The sequence below is a fragment of the Carlito syrichta genome, unplaced genomic scaffold (genome assembly GCF_000164805.1).
Source record: "Carlito syrichta isolate Samal-C Ts95f unplaced genomic scaffold, Tarsius_syrichta-2.0.1 Scaffold311780, whole genome shotgun sequence".
Classification (NCBI taxonomy): domain Eukaryota; kingdom Metazoa; phylum Chordata; class Mammalia; order Primates; family Tarsiidae; genus Carlito; species Carlito syrichta.
In genome coordinates this window covers 564,073-570,350 of record NW_007255876.1, presented here as the reverse complement: position 1 = coordinate 570,350, position 6,278 = coordinate 564,073, and positions in this window count along the sequence as shown.

Sequence of the window (6,278 nt, the reverse complement as noted above, 5' to 3'; positions counted from 1 at the left end):
TCCTCGGCGGCCACCCCAGCCCGGGAGCCCGGAAACAGCCGACGGCAGCGGCCGCGCTGCGCATGCGCGGGGACGTGGCATGACGTGGCGGCTCGAAGGGCGAAGGCGAAAGGCGAGAGGAGGCTAGAGGAGCCGGGAGCCGGGGTCGCCCTAGCCACGCCCCCGCGCAGATCCCGCCCCGCGCGCAGGCACCGCCCTCTCTCAGTGCCCCGCGCTGGCCCCCCGCGCAGGCCCCGCCCCCGCCACACCGACACCCCGCCCACTCCTGCACTCTCGGAGGGTGGCCGCTGGTCGCAGCCGCCCACGTGGTCGAAGCCCGTCCCCGGAGGCTGGAGAGGATCTGATTCAGCTAGGCGCTTTGGCTTGCAGGGTATTTAATTGTCACCGAGTGGGACTCACTGCCAGCTCTCAAATCGCTGTTCTTATTTTGTTGAGTCGAAAGTGAAATTTCCCTTCGGCCGACGTGACAGGTAAGGGGTCCCAGCCTCTGGGCGGGTTCGTTTGGCTTTGCGGCGTAGCTGGACGAGCTCTTGGCTTTTTGATCCCCTGTAAATCGCATTTCTGCACAGGGCTTTGTTTGTTAGTGACCCCCTCGTTCCACTGCCGCTGGAGGGCGCGTGTCTCAGCTGCTGCTCTTCAGATCTGCTAGGAGGAATTCCTAGATTAAACACCAGGTGCGCCTCTGTTTTCAAGTGTCTTAAGGAGGAGACCCATTGAACCTTGCATCTAGCTTGCTAGAGACATGCATTGTTCTGCAGTGTCAATTTGACAGGGAGTAATATAACATTCTAACTCTCAACCTCTGCATTTTCATTTTTTAACATCAAAACAGTACCTTTTTCAAATTGGTATGCCTCTTCCTTTCGAAACGAGGTTGCCAGGTACGCATGCTTCTGGAATAGTCTTGCAAATTTCATGAGCCTAAAAAGCTCTGGTGTCTGGTTAGCTCACTGACTCATTCACCTCTCCACTTGAATTTCCCACAGGTCTCAGATTCAGCATTTAAAATTGAACTCATCATCTTCCCTTGCCTCCCTTAAAGAAAAAAAGTCGTTATGTTTCTTCTGCTGTGTGCCCTGCCATGCTCAATAGTACCACTATCCAGATAATTGCCTAAGTCAGAAGGAGGAAGCTGGGGGAAAAAATTGTTTAGAGACTGGCTTTCCGCCTCCGCATGTCAAATCAATAGTCAAGTCTCATCATTTCTGTTCGTAGAGCATTTCTCAAATTGGTCCTCTGCTCTCCACCCTTTCTGCCTGTGACATGGCTTATGTTCTTCTCATCATTTGTCACCGAGATTACAGCAATAGACTCCTAACGAGTTTGTCTGCATTCAGTCCTTGCTTACCCCCAATCCTCTTCAGTCCACCCATGAGTGAGCCTAACAACAGAACATCTTCATATCAGTCCTCTCCTTCAAATCTGCCAGTGACTCCCCATTCTCTCTACAAAGCTCTGGTTTGTTATGCTGGCCTGTTGTGATCTGGCTTTTGCTTATCTTTCCAGCTTCTGCCTCCCCCACATACTCTAGGTGTTAGGCATTTTTCTCATACCCTAACCCTCCCTCCTCTTTATCAATCAAACTCCTGCTAATTCCTTAAGACTGAGCTCTGGCATCATCTCCTGAAAGCTTTCCCAGAAATCCAGATGCTAGCACATTGCATTTATTAATATGTATATGGTGGTCACTCAATAAATGCTTGTTAAATCAAACTGTCAAGGGAAAGACTATGTTATTCATTTTTATTTCTCTGGTGCTTACTGTTGTCTCATAAAAGGTGATATTGATGGATAAATGAATAAATCACTGAGGAATATATTAATATTTTGCTGAGGAGGAGGATTCTTTTTTCATCTGTAAAGTGGAATTGTAGAGAACACGTAATACCGGCTACGGTGAGGTGAAAGTTCATTTTCTAGTGCCAAGGTTTTAAGCCTGGGTGACATGGAGAGTGGTGGGGTCACACTGCCAAAAATACTGTGCACTAAGCATTGTCCTCTGCTTTAAAACTAGACACTTGACATTTTACTTCAGACGTTTTCCATGGGGGCATTTTGTTGCAGCCTAAAAAAAGTAACCAATAAATGCTTAGCAAAATTGCATGAAAAGAACTTCACCCAATCTTTAAGCCTCACACCTCCTCACCTCAGCCCTCCCTGATTCCCACTCTACCCATCATAAAGCATGAGGCTCAGAGGTGGAATAGGCTCACGGTTGTCTACCAGGTCTCCTTGTTGGTAAGAAGAGTGCTTTGACATTTTAACAAAGTTGTTTCAGGGCATCAGCCTCTTCAAGCGTCCTGTTTCGTTTTAAACTTTGGTGAATATGGTAAGTTACTATACTTTAGTGAGTATAGTAGTAACAGCTTACTATGAGTGTTGCCTTCACTTGACCTGTTTCCTTCCTAACAGCATCACCTGGGCAGGAAGAACTGTGGGCAGGAGGGATGGACAGTTAGGTGTAGAGGTTGATGAGGGCGAAGTCCCCCAAATTCCCTGGCCTCAAAATCTTACCTCTCTTCTGGTGTCTGAGAACAGAAGGAGTTGTCCCCTACCTCCAGCCTCAAGAGAAGGCAGAGAAAATGCAGTGATTAATTTGTCCCTCACTTATGGTCTAAAGGGAGAACAGAAGCATTGTCACTGTGAAACAACTGTGTAATGGACTCCTTATTTCAGAGGAAGAGAGTTACTTATTAATCCACTTACACTAATTTTGTAGAGAAAAGTCATGTGGTATTCTGTTTGCAGCCTTTAATCTTGCATATTTTTTATAACATGGTAGATAATGCTCAGAACTATTTGTTAAAGGAAGAGGAAATATGGGGAAAAATGCCTGACTTATACTATTATACTTCTCACTTTCATAAATCTAAGCATACCATGAACCATTAAAATACGCATAATCCAAAATTTTGAGTAAATAAGAAAGATTTTTTCTTTTTCAAAACTAAACCTGATGGTGGAACAAATAACAATTCATTGGGTTGAAATATATATTTTTATATACATATTTTGTCAGTGGTCCACTTTTCCTATCCTTTCTTACTTTATAGTGGAAAACTCAGCAAGAACAATGAAATACGATAGCATGAGATTGTTTTTTGGTTGGGTTGGTGGTGGGGTGGGGCATGGTCTATACGCTGCTTAGTAGGATAAGTAGAAAAGATCATTTGTGTTTGAAATACATCATATACCAGTTTTTAAAGACTCATCACTGAAAAATGTGTTCAAAAACATTGTTGATATAATTATGCATTACTCTCCATTAACCAAACAACATACAGCAAAATAAATCGATAATGAGGAAGTGGCAGTCAAAATTCATGACTCACCAATAATAACAGTATCAAATGCATAATGCTTTTTGCCAGGCTCTGTTCAAAGTACTTCACATAAAAATTAGTTTACTGACTGGGCTCGGTGGCTCAGCCTGTAATCCCAGCACTTTGGGAGCCTGGGCTAGTGGATTGCATGAGCTTGTGGGCTCAAGACCAGCCCGGGCAACTTGGCAAGACCTCGTCTCTACAATAAATCAAAAATCACCCAGGCATATGGTAGCATGCGCCTGTAGTTCTGGCTACTTTTAAGCCTGAGGCAGAAGGATCGCCGGAGCCCAGCAGGTCGACGCTGGGGTGGTGGTGAGTGTGGCATTGCCCTCCAGCCTGGGCGAGGGAGTGAGACTCCAACTCAAAAAAAAAACCAAAAACTTACTGAATCCTCACAACATCCTTATGATGTGGGTTCCCTGTTTTGTAGATGGGGAAACAGGTCAAGAGAATAACTTGACCAAGGTCAAGCTAGGGAGTAGCAGAGCTGGAACATAAATTGGCAATCTGACTCCAAAGCCTGTGCTCATATATAATACGTTATCCTACCTTTTTAGACTTAAGTCAATGATCATGTACAAAGTGGATGGCTAGGTGCAGTAGCATGCCCATAATCAAGGTAGGAGGATTTCTTGAGCCCAAGAGTCTAAGACCAGCCTGGACAATATAGCGGAACCTTGTCTCTACAAAAATGTTTTAAAATTAGCCAGGCGTGGTGACACATGCCTGTAGTCCCAAATATTTGGGCAGTTGAGGCGGGAAGATCGCTTGACCCCACGAGTTTGAGCCTGTGGTGAACCATGATTGTGCCACTGCACTCCAACCTGCAGGACATAGTGAGACCTCAACTTAAAAAAAAAATGAAGTAGAAAAGAGACCCACAAGTTCATACATAATTTGGTCCCTCCATTATCTCCCTGACCTTATTTTCCATACTACATTCCCTCTCATTCACTGCACTCCAACCACACTGGCTGACTTCCTCTGTTTACAAGTTATTTCCCTGTGTATGGGAGGCTTGCTACTCTGTCTACATAGAGGTATGGCTCACTTCTTTAAGTCTGCTCAAACGTTACTTAGGTCTTTCCTACTGTTCTAAACTGCAGCCTTCGAATACTCCTCTTCCCTCTGCTCTGCTTATATTTCTCCAGCACTTACCAGTCTGATAGATTCTTCTCCTATACACACTATGTTCCCATATTTCATGGGCTCTACTAGGTCATTAAGTGTACTGTAGAGAAAAAAAATAAAACCCTGCCAGTGGTAAGGTGCCATCTACCGAAAGACTCATCTGAAATTCAGGTTTCATCACATGGGAAAAAAATATGCATTGTAAAAAGAAAAACAAAATGTGCATTGTAGGAGGAATGATATACAGTATATATTTTACATATTTATCTTGTTAGTATCTATTTTCCCTCAGCAGAATTCTAAACCCATCAGGGCAAGGCTCTTAGTCCTTTTATCCTCAGTGCTTAGTACAGCATCTGGCACATAAGAGGCACTTGGTAACTTTTTTTTTTGAGTCAGAGTCTCACTATATCACCCAGGCTGGAGTGCAGTGGCACAGTCATGGCCACCACAGCCTTGACCTGCTGGGCTCAGATGATCCTTCCACCTCAGCCTTCCAGATAACTGGAACCACAGGTGTGTGCCACCGTGCCTGGCTAGTTTTTTATTTATTGTAGAGATGCAGTTTCACCAAGTTGCCCAGGGTGATCTCAAAGGCACTTAGTAACTCTTTAATGAATGAATGAATTCCCCAAATTAGGAAATGTCTACTCTCAGCTCATGTGCACACAAGTAGCAAGACTGCATGCTGCTAAGCATTGCATGCGGCCTGGTTTCCCAAGTAGAATCATCCAAATCAGGCTCTCCAGGAAACTTTATTAACATGCTAATTTTATTTTATGAATATTTCAGTGGTCTTTAATGATTAGCTTAGTAATTACCTTTTATCATATGTAGAGATAAGCATCTGTGAAAGAAAAGACTTACATTATTAGATCTGAAAAAAACTGTCTCTCATGGTCAGTTCATCTTGCTTTGAAATCTACTAGCGAAGCTGGGTGCAGTGGCTCATGCCAATAATCCCAGCGCTTTGGGAGGCAGAGGCGAGAGGATTGCCTGAGCCCAGGGGTTCCAGACCATCCTGGGTAACTTGGTGAGACGTTGTCTCTACAATAAATCAAAAATTTATCTGGGTGTGGTGGCACTCACCTGTAGTTCCAGCTACTTGGAAGGCTGAGGCGGAAAGTTCCCCTTAGCCCAGCAGGTCGAGGCTGCGGTGGCCGTGAGTGTGCCACTGCACTCCAGCCTGGATGACAGAGTGAGACTCCAACTGAAAAATAAAAACAAAAACAAAAAACAAGGATTGTGGGTGGGCACAACATCAATAAGGGTACCCAATCTCAAACCAGGTAAAGTGGGAGCCAAAGGGAGGCTCAAACTTTACCTATACAATGACCACTTGTATACTTAATCCACTTGTACCCTACATCTTTAAAATTAAAAATTAAAAAAAAAAATCTACTAGTGAAATATTTCCTTCTTTTTTCTTTTTAGATAGGTAATACAGCCACATGGTTAAAATACAAAGTATAAAAGAGGTATACAATAAAAAATCTTTCTACCACACCTTGGCCAATCAGTTAATGCAGACAATTCTATATATTCTTTCACATTCACAAGTATATATATATATGTACTTGTATATATATATATATACATATATATATACCCTATTTTTTATTTTCTTTATTTCTTTATTTTTAAAATTATTGTCAGATTCCCTATTTTTTAAATAACACAAATAAATGTAGCACATTGTATACAGTTTTATGCTGTGCTTTATCTTGGAGGTTGGCCTATATCAATATATCCAGGGCCTCTTCATCCTTTCTTACTAAAGAAGTGAAGTGCTTTTCAAAACTTTTTTTTTTTTTTTTTTTT